The following is a 17,677-nucleotide window of genomic DNA, read 5'->3' on the forward strand; positions in this document are numbered from 1 at the left end:
TTTGTGAGTCAAATATTTCAGGTTGGATGAAAAATAATTGTGTGGATTACTATGAATTTTTTCTTGATCCTTCAGGGTATCCAAGAAGTGTAGATATACACAAAATGAATATCATACAACTGAATATATAAATTAATATATAGTGGGGAAAATGAGTATTTGATACACTAACAATTTTGCAAGTTTTCCAACCTACAAAGAATGGAGGAGTTTGCAATTTTTATCTAAGGTACACTTCAACTGGGACAAAAAGACTAAAAAAATTCCAAAAAAACCCCACAATTTATGATTCCTAAATAATTAATTTGTATTTTATTGCATGAGATAAGTATTTGATAAAATAGTAAAACAAAACTTAATATTTGATACAGGAACCTTTATTTGCAATTTCAAGGTCAGATATTTCCTGTATTTTTTGACATACAGGTGCATCTCAATAAATTAGAAGATCCTCAAAAACTTAATTTATTTCAGAAATTCAATACAAAAAGGGAAACACATATTATATAGAGTCATTACAAACAGAGTGATCTACTTCAAGCGTTTATTTCTGTTAATATTGATGATTATGTCTTACAGCCAATGAAAACCAAAAAGTCATTATCTCAGAAAATTAGAATAATTACCACAAAATACCTGCAAAGCATTTAAAATGGTCCCTTAGTTTGGTTTAGTAGGCTACACAATCATGCGGAAGATTGCTGATTTGACAGATGTACAGAAGGCAGTCAATGACATACTCATTGACATATAGGAGGGTAAGCCACAAAAGGTCATTTCCTTGAAGCTCGCTGTTCACAAAGTCCTATAGCCAAGCATATTATTGGAAAGTTGAGTGGAAGGAAATAGTGTGGGAGAAAAGGGTGAACAAGGAATCGGGATAACCGCGGCCTTGATGGGATTGTTAAAAAAAGGATATTCAAAAATTTGGGGGAGATTAACAAGGAATGGACTGCTGCTGGAGTAATTGCTTCAAGAGACACCACACACAGATGTATCCAGGAAATGGATTACAAGTGTCGCATTACTTGTGTGAAGCCACTCGTGACCAATAGACAATGCAAGAAGCGTCTTACCTGGGCCAAAGAGAAAAAGAACTGGACTGTTGCTCACTGGTCCAAGGTGTTGTTTTCAGATGAAAGTAAATGTTGCCTTTTATTTGGAAATCAAGGACCCAGAGTCTGGAGGAAGAGTGGAGAGGCCACAATCCAAGCTGCTTGATGTCTACTGTGACGTTTTATCAAGACCAAAGTCAGCACAGCCATCTACCCGGAAACTTTAGAGCACTTCATGCTCCCCTCTGCCGACAAGCTTTTTGGAGATGCAAATTTTATTTTCCAGCAAGATTGGCACCTGTTTACACTGCCAAAAGTACCAATACCTGGTTTAATAACCACAATATCACTGTGCTTGATTGGCCAGCAAACTCGCCTGACCTGCACCCCGTTGAGAACCTATGGGGTATTGTCAAGAGGAAGAGGAGAGACACCAGACCCAACAATGGAAACAAGCTGAAGGTTGCTAGCAAACCAACCTGGGCTTCCATAACACTTCAGCAGTGCCACAGGCTGAATGCCTCCATGCCACACCGCACTAATGCAGTAATTATTGCAAAAGGAGCCCCGACCAATAATTGAGTGCATTTACTGTAAATATTTTTCAGTAGCTAACATTTCTGAGTTTAAAATCATTTTTTTCAGTTGGCCTTATATAATATTCTAATTTTCTGAGATAATGACTTTTTGGTTTTCATTGTCTGTAAGCCATAATCATCAACATTAACACAAAGAACACTTGAAGTAGATCACTCTGTTTGAAATGACTCTATATAATATATACTTTTCCCTTTTTGTATTGAATTACTGAAATAAATTAACTTTTTGATGATATTCTAATTTATTGATATTCCCCTGTAGTTTAAACACACTGCAACAGGGATTTTGGCCCACTCCTCCATATAGGTCTTCTCCAAATCTTTCAGGTTTCAGGGTTGTGGCTAGGCAACATTGAGTTTCAGCTCCCTTCAAAGATTTTTTTTATTGTGTTTAGGTCTGGAGACTGGTTAGGCCACTACAGGACTTTGAAATATTTCTTATGGAGCCACTGCATAGTTGCCCTGGCTATGTGTTTTTGGTCATTGTCATGGTGAAAGACCCAGTCACGACCCATCTTAAATGCTCATAATTAGTGATAGAAGTTATTTGCTAAAATCTCGGGATACATGACCCCATCCATCCTACCTTCAATATGGTGCAGTTATCCTATTCTCTTTGCAGAAAAGCATCCCCAAAATATGATTTTTCTACTCCCATGCTGCACAGTTGGTATGTTGGTATGGTGTTCTGGGATTGGATTCATCATCATTCCTCCAAACATGGTGAGTCGAGTTAATACCAAAAAGTTCTATTTTGGTCTCATCATATGACGTTCTCATACGTCTGTTTTGGAACATGCAAATGGTCATTGCCAAACTTCAAATGGGCCTGGAGATGTTCTAGCATGAGCAAGGGCAACTAGCATGCCCTGCAGGATTTTATTCCATGACGGTATAGTGTGTTACTAATGGAAATCTTTGAGACTATGGTCCAGCTCTCTTCAGGTTATTAACTAGGTGCTCCCGTGTAGTTCTGGGCTGATTTCTGACCTTTCTCAGAATCATTCTTTCTAAAATATTATTTCATGCAATAAAGTGAAAATTGATTATTTAAAAATCATACAATGTAATTTTCTGTAGTTTTTTTTTATTCTATCTGAAACAATTGAAGTGTACCAACGACAAAAATTACAGACCTCTCCATTCTTTGCAAGTGGGAAAACTTGATAAATCAACAGTGTATTAAATACCTATTTTCCCCACTATAGGTAGCTGCCACTTGACTAATAATGCCATATTTCTCTGTCTATCAAATAAAATTACAACTATGTGTAGAGCAGTATCTGGAGAAAGTATGCATGTGTGTATTCATTATATGACCTCATCAGGTTACCCAGGACGATGCCCTCATGAAATAATGTCCCTCTTGTATCACCTGTGGAGTTTATTCTTTCTGAACAGCCCTGATCCCATTGTAACCATAATCTTCCCCTATTTAAATAGGTTGCAAACAACCTTTACTTTGATAGTCATAGGATATATCATCAATGTTTAATCGCCTGGATTCTGACACCCCGAACCCTAAAGATTAGCTGTTGTTGGTTCTAGCGGCAGTAGCTGGCAGCTAAAAATGCTCAGATCCAAAGCATGCCCTGTCTTCTAATAGTTGCAGCTGGGTACTGCACATCCACCTCCTAGTGACTTAAATGGTAGGTGGATGTGCAGTACCCAGCCAGTGCCACTATCAGTTGATAGGGGACTTCTGGAACTGAGCATTTCTGGCCATGTGCTATCATCACAGGACCAAAAGTGGCTGATAAGTGCAGGCACCGGGTGTTGGACCCTGGCCGATCAAACATTAATGACCTCTCCTAAGGATAGGCCATCAATGTTAAAGTAGTGAACTACATCCTTAACTACTGCAGACTCCCATGATCTTCTCACTAGATTTCCCATTAGAGAGTCATTTTTTCTTTTGATACCATAGTTAGTGTTTTTTTTGGGCCCATGCATATTTCAATCATGGAAATGTTCTGCAATGTTTCTGCTGTACAATAGGTAGCAGCATAAGAACCATGGTGAAATAATAATGCACTTATGTTTTCGTAAGTCTAAATCTACCAATGGACAAGACGTTCAGTAGTTGATTAATGATAACTCTTTGAAACAGTGGTGGCATCAAAGCTTTTTTCATGCAAATTTAGGAGACTTCAAGAATAATGGAAATCGACTTAAAAACAAACACTATGGCATGGCGATGATTTGTTACTAATTAGTGTTCCATGATAGCTAACTTTCATTGAATTTCTCTTTTGTTATATTAGTTAAGTTTCTTTATAAAATCATTTAGTATATGTTGATTATAGTGTTCTATTTTATTTTTAGATAGTATAGAAGGATGTGGGTGAAAACATTTTTGAGACAGAAGAATGAATGACGTTATACAATTTATAAAAAGAAGCAAGTGTTCTGGCAATGTAATAAATGACAAATGAATCAGTAATGCTTTAGTAATTTGTTTGTTCAGTTCTGCATCACGTAGGCATTTTATTTCTTCTGAATGGCAGCACTAAAAACAAGCATGAAGTTGTAGGCTTACAATAGGAAATGAAAGGAGGAACATTTTAGTTTTCAATACACATAATCCTCAGTCTTGGGTATGGAAATGGGAAAAAATAATTCTGGAAGGTGTAATGTTCCCAGCTCATACAAACAGGTGCATGTAATTTCAAACAAAAGGGACTTTTTAGCAGTATTACAAATGCTGAACTACATATAATAGCTATTCATTCATTTTCATGCAGTGGTTTCACAAATAGCATTTTTAGAAAAAGGACATATTTGTTTTTCCTTCATCCAGATGTTAGCTATGAGTCTATAACAAAAATGCACCAAACAAGCAACTTCCCACTTTTTATTGTATTGCCTGTAAGCTACTGACCTAATTCATTAAATAGCTAGCAAATACTGTGGGATTGTAAGGCTATATTCCCACAATGAGCTTTTGGTGAGTTTTTGATTATACAGATTTTTTGTGCATATTATGCATATTAGGTTTCTTGCATTTTTGAGTGCATTTTTTTTAACATGCGTCTGTATCATATTTTTGATACTTCAGATATTGTCTTTTTGTCATTTTGTTTTTGATTTTCATACTTCCTTGTATTGGGCTTTGGCAAAGTTTTATTGATACCTCCACATGCGGATTACATGCATTTTTTGTCTGCGTATTTTACTTGTGGATTTTCTACATCTAATGAATTTCTTTGGCAAAAATCTGCACATGAAACTAAATGTAAACGCAAGAGAAATTGACATTTTGTGGATTTTTATAAATCTTATCCATTTTCCTCAAGTGTAAGATGCAGTTTGATGCAAAAATAAAATACACAGCATCAAAATATCACCAATCATATAGTTACATAGTTACTTAGGTTGGAAAAAAAACCTAGGTCCATCTAGTTCAACCTTCCTCCACCAGTTCTACATTTGGTCATTAAGTCATTTATAACCAACAATGTTGTGTGTAGTGAGGAAATCATCCAGCCCTTTTTTAAAAGCTGTTATAGTATCTGCCATTACTACCGCTTGTGGTAGAGCATTCCACAGTCTGACTGCTCTAACTGTAAAGAACCCTTTCCTATTTAGCTGTCGGAATCGCTTTTCTTCCACTCGCAGTGAGTGCCTCCTGGTCCTTAGTATTGTCTTTGGAAGAAATAAGTCATGTGCCAGTCCTTTATATTGACCACACATGTATTTATACATATAAATGAGATCTCCTCTGAGACGTCTTTTTTCTAAGCTAAACATATCTAACTTTTTCAACCTCTCATCATATGGAAGGCCTTCCATTCCTTGTAATAGTCTAGTTGCCCGTCTTTGAACTGCCTCTAACTTCTGAATGTCCTTTTTAAAATGTGGAGCCCAAAACTGGTTTCCATATTCCAGATGTGGCCTTACAAGTGATTTATAGAGAGGTAACAATACGTTGGGATCACGGGATCTAATCTCTCTGTTTATACACCCTAAAATCTAGTTTGCTTTAGCAGCTGCTGCTTGACATTGAGTGCTGCTGCTCAGCTTATTTGTAATGAGAATACACAAGTCCTTCTCCTGTTCTGTAGTCCTGAGTTTACTTCCATTTAATGTATACGCAGCTATAGGATTACTCCGTCCTAGGTGCATTACTTTACATTTATCAACATTAAATCTCATTTGCCAAGTATCTGCCCATTCTGACATCTTATCCAGATCTTTTTGTAATATTGTACTATCAAGGTCAGTTTTTAATATCCTACATAGTTTGGTGTCATCAGCAAAGACTGACACTTTACTATCAATCTCATCCATAAGGTCATTAATAAAGAGATTAAAAAGAATCGGTCCTAGCACAGATCCCTGCGGCACCCCACTGCTGACTGCAGCTCATTTAGAGAATGTACCATTTATGACTAATCTTTGTTTCCTATCTTTTAGCCAATTCCTTACCCAGTTGCATATAGTTTCCCCTAGTCCTTGCTTCTGGAGCTTTAATATAAGGCTATTGTGTGGTACAGTATCAAATGCCTTTGCAAAGTCCAAATAAATTACATGAGCTGCATTACCAATATCCAGGTTTGCACTTACCCCCTCATAGAACACCAACAGGTTGGTTAGACACGACTTATCTTTCATGAATCCATGCTGTTTGTCAGTTATTATATTATTTTCTGCAATATATTTTTGCATGTCATCCCTTAAAATGCCCTCAAAAACTTTGCATACTACTGATGTCAGACTTACTGGACGGTAATTGCCTGGATCTACCCTCTTACCATTCTTAAATATCAGTACCACATCAGCAATCCTCCAATCCTGAGGCACCAACCCTGTTACAAGCGAGTCTAAAAAGATGAGATACAGCGGTCTGTCGATAATGGAGCTCAATTCCCTCAATATTCGTGGATGAATGCCATCTGGCCCTGGGGATTTGTCAATGTTTAGTTTACTTAGATGTAGGCGTACTTCTTCTTGTGTTAAATTAATTATATCGGGGGGTGACCTTTGATTTTTCTCTTGTTGAATAATCCCTGGTACAGTCAGTTCATTGGTGAACACAGCTGAGAAATGCCTATTTAATATCTCAGTCTTTTGTTTGTCCTCTATAACTAACTTGTTATTATATTTTAAGGGGCCAATAATATCCTTTGTTTTCCTTTTGGCATTAATGTATTTATAAAAGATTTTGGGATTTTAATGTCATTGGCGATTTTTGTTTCAGTAGCTAGTTTTGCTTGTTTGATTTCTTTTTTGCATTTCCTATTGATATCTTTATACTCCTGAAATGCTATTTCTGTATTCTCAGCCTTTAAGATTTTAAACACCCTTTGTTTGTGTTTTATTATACTTTGTACAGTCTTATTTATCCATAGTGGTTTCTCTTTATTCCTTGAAATTTTATTACCAGAGGGTATAAGCTTTTTACAGGACTCTAGCAGTATATCCTTAAACTTACCCCATTTATGTTCGGTATCCCCAGTTACCATAACTTTGTCCCAATCTACACATTTAAGCTCTTCCCTTAATTTGTTGAAATCAGCTTTCCTAAAATTCCAGGTTTTTGCATTTCCCCTTTGAAATGTTCTATTGAATATTACTTTGAAGCTTACCATATTATGATCGCTGGTGCCCAAGTGGTCCCGGATCTGTAGGTCTGAAATGGTATCCGGTCTATTTGACAGGACCAGATCTAGCAAATTATTTCCCCTGGTCGGTTCATCTGCCATCTGAGAGAGGAAATTGTTTTGAATGGTAGATAAGAATTTACAGCTTTTAGCAGAACCAGAAGATTCTATGTCCCACTGAATGTATGGATAGTTGAATTTCCCCATAATAAGAACCCGATTATTATTATTATTAGCTGCCTTTTCAATTTGTTCCAGCATTTCACCCTCTATTTGTTCAGGTATGTTAGGAGGCTTATAGCAAACTCCAATTAGCATTTTTCCATTATTCCCATCCCCATGTACATTTACCCATACTGACTCCACATTGTTGCAGTTCCCCCCAATGTCATAATTCAACACAGGTTTTAGGTTAGATTTGATAAATATACACACCACACCACCTTTTTTGTCTTTCCTGTCCTTCATAAATGTAGTATAACCCTGTATGTTTGTCACCCAATCATAGCTTTCATCCAGCCAGTTTTCTGCTTTTGGCCACCACATCATAATTCATGGTTGACATAAGAGTCTCTAATTCATTCATTTTGTTTGCAAAACTTCTTGCATTTGCCAGTAGACATTTAATACTATTAACACCTTTATTACTCCTAGCCTCCCTACGTTCCTTGCATGTCCCATCCCCCCCTAATCCTTCATTGACCTTTACCATCTCACTGTCTCTATCTGCTCTATCTATCCCCTTATTTGCTTAACTACCCTCCCTCCCCCCAGATCCTAGTTTAAAAGCTCCTCCATCCGTCTGACCATTTTCTTCCCCAGCACAGCTGCACCCTCCCCATTGAGGTGCAGCCCGTCCCTACCGTAGAGCCTGTAGCCAACTGAGAAGTTGGCCCAGTTCTCCATGAACCCGAACCCTTCCTTCCTGCACCAATTTCTAAGCCACGTATTTATTTCCCTAAGCTCCCGCTGTCTTTCTAGTGACGCTCGTGGCACCGGTAGTATTTCTGAAAACACCACCTTGGAGGTCTTGGACTTCAGCTTCTCTCCTAGTTCCCTGTAATCATTTTTAAGGACCTTCCACCTGCCTCTAACTTTGTCATTAGTGCCAATGTGCACCATGACCGCTGGGTTTTCCCCAGCCCCACCCAGCAATCTGTCTATCCGATCCACAATATGCCGAACCCGAGCACCCAGCAGACAACACACTGTTCAGCATTCACGGTCTCGGCGACAGATGACCCTGTCTGCCCACCTAATTATAGAGTCCCCTACCACCAACATCTGTCTGGGATTTGCTGCACTCCTATTTCCCTCCTTCCTACAGCAGTCGTTCTCCTTGCTGCTAGGAGCAATGTCCTGCTGTAGTGACCCTAGTCCTGGCCCTTCATTCCTAATATCAGCCAAACAGGCATATTTATTAGGTTGTGCCAAGTCAGGACTAGGCTCCCTGACACTTTTACCCCTACCTCTTCTTCTAACTGTTACCCAGCTACCTACCTCTGGGTCCTGATCTTCCCCACCACCACCCTCCTCCATATCACTGGCCCCAGCCAGAGAAAGCTCAGTGAGCTCTAAACTCCTCTCCAGGTTTGCAATGCCCCTGAGTGTTGCAAGCTGCTTATTTAGATCAGTTACTTTGGCTTCCAAATACGCAACATGCTTGCATCGAGTGCAGACATATTCACCCTCGAACGGCTGCTCAAGGCATGCATACATCTGACAAGATACACACCTTGTAGCATTGTCCATGGAGCTGCTAGTAAATGGGGATAGACAGTAAAGTTGAAAAACAATGAAAAGAAAAAAATGAGAAATGTATAAGGATAAATTCAAACTATGTTCTTGTGTCAAACTATGTTATTGTGTTTAAACTATGAAGCACTTATCTGTAACCCCGCACTTTGCTGTAGACCTTGCACGCTCAGCACCTTGCTTGCTCTGGCTGGTTTATATAGTTCTACAAGGACTTCCAGAAGCTGCTAGAAGCTTCTAGAAACAGGTGTGACTAATACTACTGATAAAATCACAAGACAAACTTTTTTTTTTTCCTTTTTCACAGAATCAAACAGACACACAATTCCCTAATAAATTTAAACAATTACAGTTATCACAACTATGTTATTGTGTTTAAACTATGAAGCACTTATCTGTAACCCCGCACTTTGCTGTAGACCTCGCACGCTCATCACTGATTATGTGTACACAGCCTAAGGCCTCATTCACACGTCAGTGAAAAACACACATTTTTAACTGACATGATAAAGATGCATATGGCTATCCGTTTGTCATGATTTGGGCACATGCATGTTCTCCGTGTGCTATCCATGATAGTTCACAGAGATCAGGGCCTTCTACACTCACCTGTCCATGCCACTGTGTCTGTGGTGCTGAAGCCTCCCGTGATGCTGTGACTGGCCGCTGCTTTCTCCCCACTGCTGCTACTTCCGAGTTGTCTGTGCAGTGAATATGCATGAGCATAATTAGCCGGCCTGAAAGCAGGAGACATCAGTGGCTGAATTGCTGGAGACAGGTGAGTTTAAAAAGCTTTTTCTCTTAAATGTACTTTTTTTTCTGGTATGTGTTACACGAATCACATTACTGTGTGGTCCGTGGGATATCAGTGATGCCAGAGAAAAATGAAAACATGGAAACATGGTCAGTGAAAAATCACTGATGTGTGCGCAGACCCATTGATTTTAATGGGTTTACATATGTCCATGATTCTGGTACATATATAAACTGCAACATATGTACCAGAATCACTGACATGTGAAGGAGGCCTAAGAAAGAAATAAAGCAAGTACACTATGGAGGGCAGCTTACTACAGTAGCAATAGTGCTATTTACTGTTTTTACATCTCAACTGTTTCCCTTGTGTGGCCACTCTTTTAGGACTAAGAATATGTCAAAATCCCTAAATAAATTATAGCAATTTAAAAATAAAATGATAAGATAGGACTGGTAACACTACTATATAGTAGAATTTAAACCTATAGACTAAATAATTACATAATTTATTGAACTATAAGACAAACAATGAAGGGAGAAAGTTACAAAGATTGTAAAATTGATTAGTTAAGATGTTGAAATGAAAACAAATTATACATTTTAAATTATCTATCTCTAAAACTTAGAGTTAATTTACTTAATTTAAAATTGGATAAAATTAGATCTTATTCATATTTATAAAATAGCAACATTATACAATATATTTTTTCTGATTTATACATATAAGAAAAAAATAATTGTTGGCACAGTGAATAAGTAAAGTAGCTGTTTGAAAGAAAACTATTTTATCGAGCTGAGATGGGCTATTGTTATATAGCCTGTATTCTTCACAGTGGTATTCCATAAAATTGTGCAGATGGTGAAGCATACCAGACATTCCTTTAACGTGAGAAAGGAAACTATCGTGAAGAAAAGACTGCTGTAAAAATCAATATTTCCAAAAAAAGAGGTAGCTTCAAATCTTTCACAACAGAGTTGTAAAGTGATAATTGTTTATTGATAGTCAAATTAGAAAACTTATATAAATAGAAAACATACAAATTATAATGGATGCCCCCTCCCACATTTCTCATTTATTCCACAATAATTTTTGCAGCTAAACTGAGTGCATTATTTTCTTTTTACAGCTTACAACTCTATAAAATAAAGCAAAATATCTTAAAAATATGCTGGGAAATATGTAGATATAGACCTACACCTATTAGATAATTAAAACAAACATATTTGCTAATGTTAATCACAATGTAGCAGCAAACAGATCCAAAGCACCCCAGTCAGAAGTGCACAGAATGTAGACTAAAGAAAGAATATATAGTTGAAACCGGAGGTTTACAAACACTATCTAAAAAGATGCATATGCATATTTTTCTCACTATCTGACAAGAAATCAGAATAACCCTTTCACGTTTTAGGTCAATTTATTAACCAAAATTATTTATATTTGCCAAATGCCAGAATAATGATTAAGAGAGATGTTTTAAGGCATTGTTATTACTTTTTGGAAAGTCAAAAGTTTACATACACTAAGTTTACTATGCCTTTAAACAATATAGGACAGCCCATATCATAATGTCATTTCTTGGACGTTTCTGATAGGATTATTGGCAACATCTGAGATAATTATAGGCACACCTGTGGATGTATTTTAAAGCACATCTGAGAAACACACTGCTTCTTTGTGTAGAATCATGGGAAAGTCAAAAGAAATTAGTCAAGATCTCAGGAAGAGAATTGTGGACTTTCACAAGTCTGGTTCCTCCTTGGGTACAATTTCCAGATTACTGAAGGTGCCTCATTAATCTGTACAAACAACAATATGCAAGTACAAACAAAATGGGAATGTGCAGCTATCATACTGCTCAGGAAGGAGACGAGTTCTGTGTACCAGAGATGAACATGCTTTGGTCAGGCATGTGCATATCAGCACAAGAACAAAAGCAAAAGACCTTGTGTGGATGCTGGCGGAAGCTGGTAAGATTGTGTCATTATCCACAGTTAAATGAGTACTGTATCAGCATGGGCTGAAAGTCAACTCTGTCATGAAGAAGCCTTTACTCCAAAAGAAACATAAAAAGACAGATTCATGTTTGCATATGCACACAGGAACAAAAACCTTAATTTTTGGAGACCTGTCCTGTGGTCTAACAAAACTAAAATTGAACTGTTTGGCCATAATGACCATTGTTATGTTTGAAGTCAAAGGGGAGAAGCTTTGAAGTTTAAGAACACCATCCCAACTGTGAAACACAGAGGGATTGGTTTACTTAACAAAATACATGGTATCATTAGGAAAAAAAGATTATGTGGCAATACTGGAGCAACATCTCAAGACATAAGACAGGGTTTTAAAGCTTGTGTAGAAATGGGTCTTCCAAATGGACAATGACAAAAAAGCATAATGCCAAACTGGTTACAAAGTTGCTTAAGGATAACAAAGTCAATGTTTTGTAGTGGCCATCACAAATCCCTGATATTAGTCTTATTGAACATTTATGGGAAAAGCTGAAAAGGCAAGTGGACAAAGCAACAAACATGATTCAGTTACATAAGTTCTGTCAAGGGGAATGGGCCCAAATTCCTACCAACTATTGTGAGAAGCTTGTGGAAGGATATTCAAAACATTGACCCAAGTAATACAGTTTAAGTGCAATGGTACCCAATATTAATGAAAAATACAGTGGGGAAAAAAGTATTTATCCATCCACAAATTTTGCAAGTTCTCCTGCTTAAAAAGATGAGAGGCCTGTAATTGACATCATAGGTAGACCACAACTATGAGAGACAAAATGAGAAAACAAATCCAGATAATCACTTTGTCTGATTTGGCAAGATTGTTTTGCAAATTATGGTGGAAAATAAGTATTTGGTCAATAACAAAAGTTCATCTCAATATTTTGCTATATATCCTATGTTGGCAAAGACAGAGGTCAAATGTTTTCTGTAAGTTTTCATAAGGTTGGCACACACTGTTTGTGGTATGTTGACCCATTCATCCATGCAGATCTTCTCTAGAGCGGTGAGGTTTTGGGCCTGTTGCTAGGCAACATGGAATTTCAACTCCCTCCAATGGTTTTCAATGGGATTGAGATCTGGAGACTGGCTAGACCACTCCAGGACCTTCATATGCTTCTTACAAAGCCGCTCCTTCATTGCCCTGGTGGTGTGCTTGGGATCATTGTCATGCTGAAAGACCCAGCCACGATTCATGTTCAATGCCCTTGCTGATGGAAGGAGGATTGCCCTCACAATCTCACAATACATGGCCCTATTCATTCTTTCATGTACACGGATCAGTCATCCTGGTCCCTTTGCAGAGAAACAGTCCCAAAGCATGATTTTGCTACCCCCATGCTTCACATTAGGTATAGTGTTCTTTGGATGCAGCTCAGCATTCCGTCTCTTTCAAACATGACAAATTGTGTTAATACCAAGCAGTTCTACGTTGGTTTCATCAGACCATATGACATTCTCCGAAATAGTCTTCTGGATAATCCAAATGCTCACGAGCAAACTTAATATGGGCCCGGACATGTATTGGCTTAAGCAGAGGAACACATCTTGCATTGCAGGATAGGAGTCCCTGGTAGTGTAGTGTGTTATTGATGGTAGCCTTTGTCACGGTGGTCCCAGCTCTATGCAGGTCATTCACTAGGTACCCCTGTGTGGTTCTGGGATTTTTGCTCACCGATCTTGTAATAATTTTGACCCCACGGGATGAGATCTTGCGTGGAGCCCTAGCTCAAGGGAGATTATCAGTGGTCTTGTATGTCTCCTATTTTCTTATTATTGGTCCCACAGTTGATTCCATCACACCAAGCTGCTTTCCTATTGCAAATTCAGTCTTCCCAGCTTGATGCAGGGCTAAAATTTTATTTCTGGTGTCCTTCAACAGTTCTTTGGTCTTCAACATAGTGGAATTTGGAGTGTGACTGTTTGAGGTTGTGCACAGGTGTCTTTTATACTGATAACAAGTTCAAACAGGTGCCATTGCTACAGGTAATGAGTGGAGGACAGAGGATCATCTTTCAGAAAAAGTTACAGGTCTGTGATAGCCAGAAATCTTCCATGTTTTTAGATGACTAAATACATATTTTCCATTAAAATTTGCAAAAAAAAAGTTTTGCCAAATTAGACAAGGTGATTTTTTGGATTTGTTTTCTCCTTTTGTCTCTCACAGTTGTGTTCTACCTATGATGTCAATTACAGGCCTCTCTCATCTTTTTAAATGGGAGAACTTGCACAATTGGTGTCTGACTAAATACTTTTTTCTCCATTGTATGTAAATGTTTGACTTTGTAGAAATTAAGAAAATTGCCTGAAAACACTTTCTTTCATTCTGGCATTTGGCAAAATGTAATTAATTTTGGTTATCCTAATTAACCTAAAATGGGAAAGGTTTATTCTGATTTCATGTTAGATAGTGAGAAAAACATGCATATGTGTCTTTTTAGATAGTGTATGTAAACTTCTGGTTTCAACTGTATAAACCAAACCCTCAGTTATGAATGAAAAAGGGGATAACGAAGAGATTCATGCTAGAATAAGTTAAATTAAAAACACATTTTTTAATCAATACAGAAAAAGTAAAAAATATAAAAAAAATAACCAGGAAAAACTCCTATGAGGGACTGAGCAATACCTGGTTATAAAGGTGGAGGGCAGTACGATATGGTAATAATTAAAAAATAAAGTACGATGAAAAATCTTTTAGTAGCACAAGAACAACTATAGAAAAATACTGTAAGTGCACACAAGCAAGAGTTAAAGTGGCCAATGATTAATAAATATATAAATATGTACATAACTCATAGACCATAAATATATAAGCATGTAACGCTACCTAAAGTGGTATGTGATGAGCAGATGAGCAAACTAAATAAAAATAGTATATTAGAACTATCCCATTTAATAAATATATCAAGCTGCTTTTCCCTAATGTTCCATCAACTACCACATCAATGATGCATATTAAACCTTTCTTATTAGTGTGCATACATATGGGGTATAGAGCAGGTGATGTGGATCCTGAATACTAGCCCCCAGCTGTCTGGCTTTATCTTGAGTATCAAAATTGGGGGGGCACATGCTGTTTTTTTAAATTATTTATTTAGATAATTAAAAAATAAGAAAGTCAAATGCGGTTCCTCCTATTTTGATACACACTTATGATAACCACATGGCTGGGGGCCGCAGTCTTTAGCCTTGGACTTTATCTGTGCTAGTATTATAATATGGGGGGACTTGACGCCAAATGTTTTATTTTTTTTTTTTCTACCACAATAGTGACCTGCAGAAATCGCCTGTGATTGGTTGCAGGCAGGCCTTGTCACACAGGCTGGGGCGCATCTGACTGCAACCCATCACAGATGCCAGGATGGCCAATAGGTGGGGAAAGCAGTGAATATTGATTAGCATTAATGAGCAGACCCAAAAGCATCCTGGAAGCAGTTACAGTCACAACGGAGCCTTGGTAACTATGATGCGCTTGCTCGTATCCCCTATCCCTTCTCCTGCCATTTTTAATTCACAGAATCTGGTCCCTATAGACTTATATGGGACTGGCATCCTGCCAGATAACCTGGACCAATTCTGATTCGGAATTGGGATTTGTCTTTCAACCTGGTTAAACCCGTTAGTCCTGGTCATCTGCAAGTCCGCCCATCACTGATTATTACTAGTGATGAGCGAGTACTAAAAAGCTCGGGTGCTCGAGGCTCGGGCCAAGCATCCCAAGATACTCGTGTACTCGGCCCGAGCACCTAGCCCAATGTTATCCTATGGGAGACCCGAGTATTTTTCTGAAATGACCCCCGGCAGCATGTAGAAACCCTAAAAATGTCACAAAAGTCTCAGAAGAGTGCTCAAATGACATGGCAAAAGCATGGGGAAGACCCCTTGAAGAATTTATCACTCAAAAGTCACAGCTGTGAACAATTTTGTCCAAGTTTTACGCCATTTTTATGGACTCACCAGAAAACCTTCCAAAATGACACCAAAATGAATTTTCATGGCGGAAATGTTAAGGGCACATACCCAATAGTGAGATAAAGCTGGTGTATGTTACTTTTTGAGATTATTACATGAAAGATTTTACGTAAAAACATTGTGTGGCACTCCGATGTCCAAAACGCACGTTTTGTGCTTTTTACTAGCGATGTCGGTCATTTTTTTTTCATTCTATCTCCCGTCGGTCGGTCTCGCTCTGTCGGTCTCTCTCTGTCTTGTCTGTCCCCCTCTCACAGTCTGTCAGTCATTCTCCCCCCTCTCTCTTACTTACCGTTCCCCGATCACTGCCGCGGCGCTGCACAGCTGTTCACTAAACTCCGGCGGCTTTTACTCTTTTGAAAAAGCCGGCCGCTCATTAAACAATCTCGTATTCCCTGCTTTCCTGCTTTTCGGCGCCTATGATTGGAACGTGATCCCATAACGTGGAGCTCCCCATCCTGAGAATACCAGCCTTCAGCCGTATGGCTTTATCTGGCTGGTATTAAAATTGGGGGGACCGCATGCCGTTTTTTTTAATTATTTAATTATTTATTTCACTTCACAGTATAGACACGCCCACCGGCTGCTGTGATTGGGTGCAGTGAGACACCTGTCACTCAGCGTGGGGGCGTGTCTCACTGCAACCAATCATAGGCGCCTGTGGGTGGGGAAAGCAGGGAATATGAGATGGCTGTGTGCAGAGCACAGCGCGCCCGCCGGTATAAAGGCTCAGTCACGCTGTGCGGGCCGGCCAATCACTGCAATTCCACAACTAACAGGGCTGTGGCATTGCAGTGGTCTGCCAGCCAATCCCTGCATGAGTATATAGAGGTTAAAACCTGGCTCAACCTATCGTAATTGTAGGTGCTCTGGAGAAAACAGTCAATATAATACATATACTCCGGCACACTATAGAGAAATGCGAAGAAGAGTCCAATATGATGCTCAAAAATTGGTTTTATTATGAACGTAAAATTGTCCAATTGGACAATTTTACGTTCATAATAAAACCAATTTTTGAGCATCATATTGGACTCTTCTTCGCATTTCTCTATAGTGTGCCGGAGTATATGTATTATAATCCCTGCATGAGGGCTGGCTCTCAAAAGAGCGCCAACATGCAGGGATGAAGACCACGAGTACAGCACGAGTATCGTGAAATTACTCGGTCCCCGCCGAGTAGCCCGAGTACAGTGATACTCGTGTGAGTACCGAGTAGTGACAAGCATACTCGCTCAACACTAATTATTACCATTTCATACTGCTCCCTACTTTTATTACCACGTATTGTTCAGTCCCTCATAGAAGTTTTTTTTTCAGTTTTTTTTTACATTTTTAACTTTTTATGCGTTGATTAAGTAAAATTTAATTTTAATTTAACTTATCCTAGTATAAATCTCTTTGTTTCCCATGGTTTTATTGATAACTGAGGGTTTGGTTTAAAAACAGGTTTGAAATGTCATGCACACGAATACTTTGAAGGACTTTTCAGGTTCATTTAAATAAAGTATATGTAGATACCTCTGCGCTAAATAAACAAGAAAATATACATTAGTATGTGTGAATACAATATAGCAAACTGACACCTATACACAAACAATGAATTGTTTAACTCGGCAGTGTAATTAATTTTGTATGCGCATCATAGGAAAACACTGAGTTAAACAGCACCTGTATAAAAACAATGACTTATTATGCATAGCAGTGTTGCTGATTTAGCAAATGTAAGCATAATACATTTTCCACATGAAATGAGGCATCTCACATATGAAAATAATATTAGGAAAAAATATGTCTGAAGGTTAGTAAGGATTCTACAACACAATAAGGAAAACTATAACTAACCCATGGCTGAACCTCTGACTCTATATTGATAGAAATAAAATCTATACTGGTAAATAAAGCAGGAATAATTTGAAGTAAG

The 17,677-nt window shown here is 38.2% G+C and overlaps 1 protein-coding gene across 4 annotated transcripts in view; it reads right to left on the bottom strand.

The window, feature by feature from the left end:
- Window positions 1-17,677, bottom strand: part of NLGN4X (neuroligin 4 X-linked) — a 574,976-nt gene that overhangs the window by 445,975 nt on the left and 111,324 nt on the right. The window contains exon 2 of one of the 4 annotated variants that reach the window (XM_075335478.1): window positions 9,622-9,749. The exons of the other annotated variants lie outside the window; for them this stretch is intronic. The gene's annotated coding sequence lies outside the window, so the exon portion shown is untranslated. The remainder of the gene's footprint in view (window positions 1-9,621; window positions 9,750-17,677) is intronic. 4 annotated transcript variants of the gene reach the window in all.

This window comes from Anomaloglossus baeobatrachus, chromosome 2 (genome assembly GCF_048569485.1).
Source record: "Anomaloglossus baeobatrachus isolate aAnoBae1 chromosome 2, aAnoBae1.hap1, whole genome shotgun sequence".
Classification (NCBI taxonomy): Eukaryota; Metazoa; Chordata; class Amphibia; order Anura; family Aromobatidae; genus Anomaloglossus; species Anomaloglossus baeobatrachus.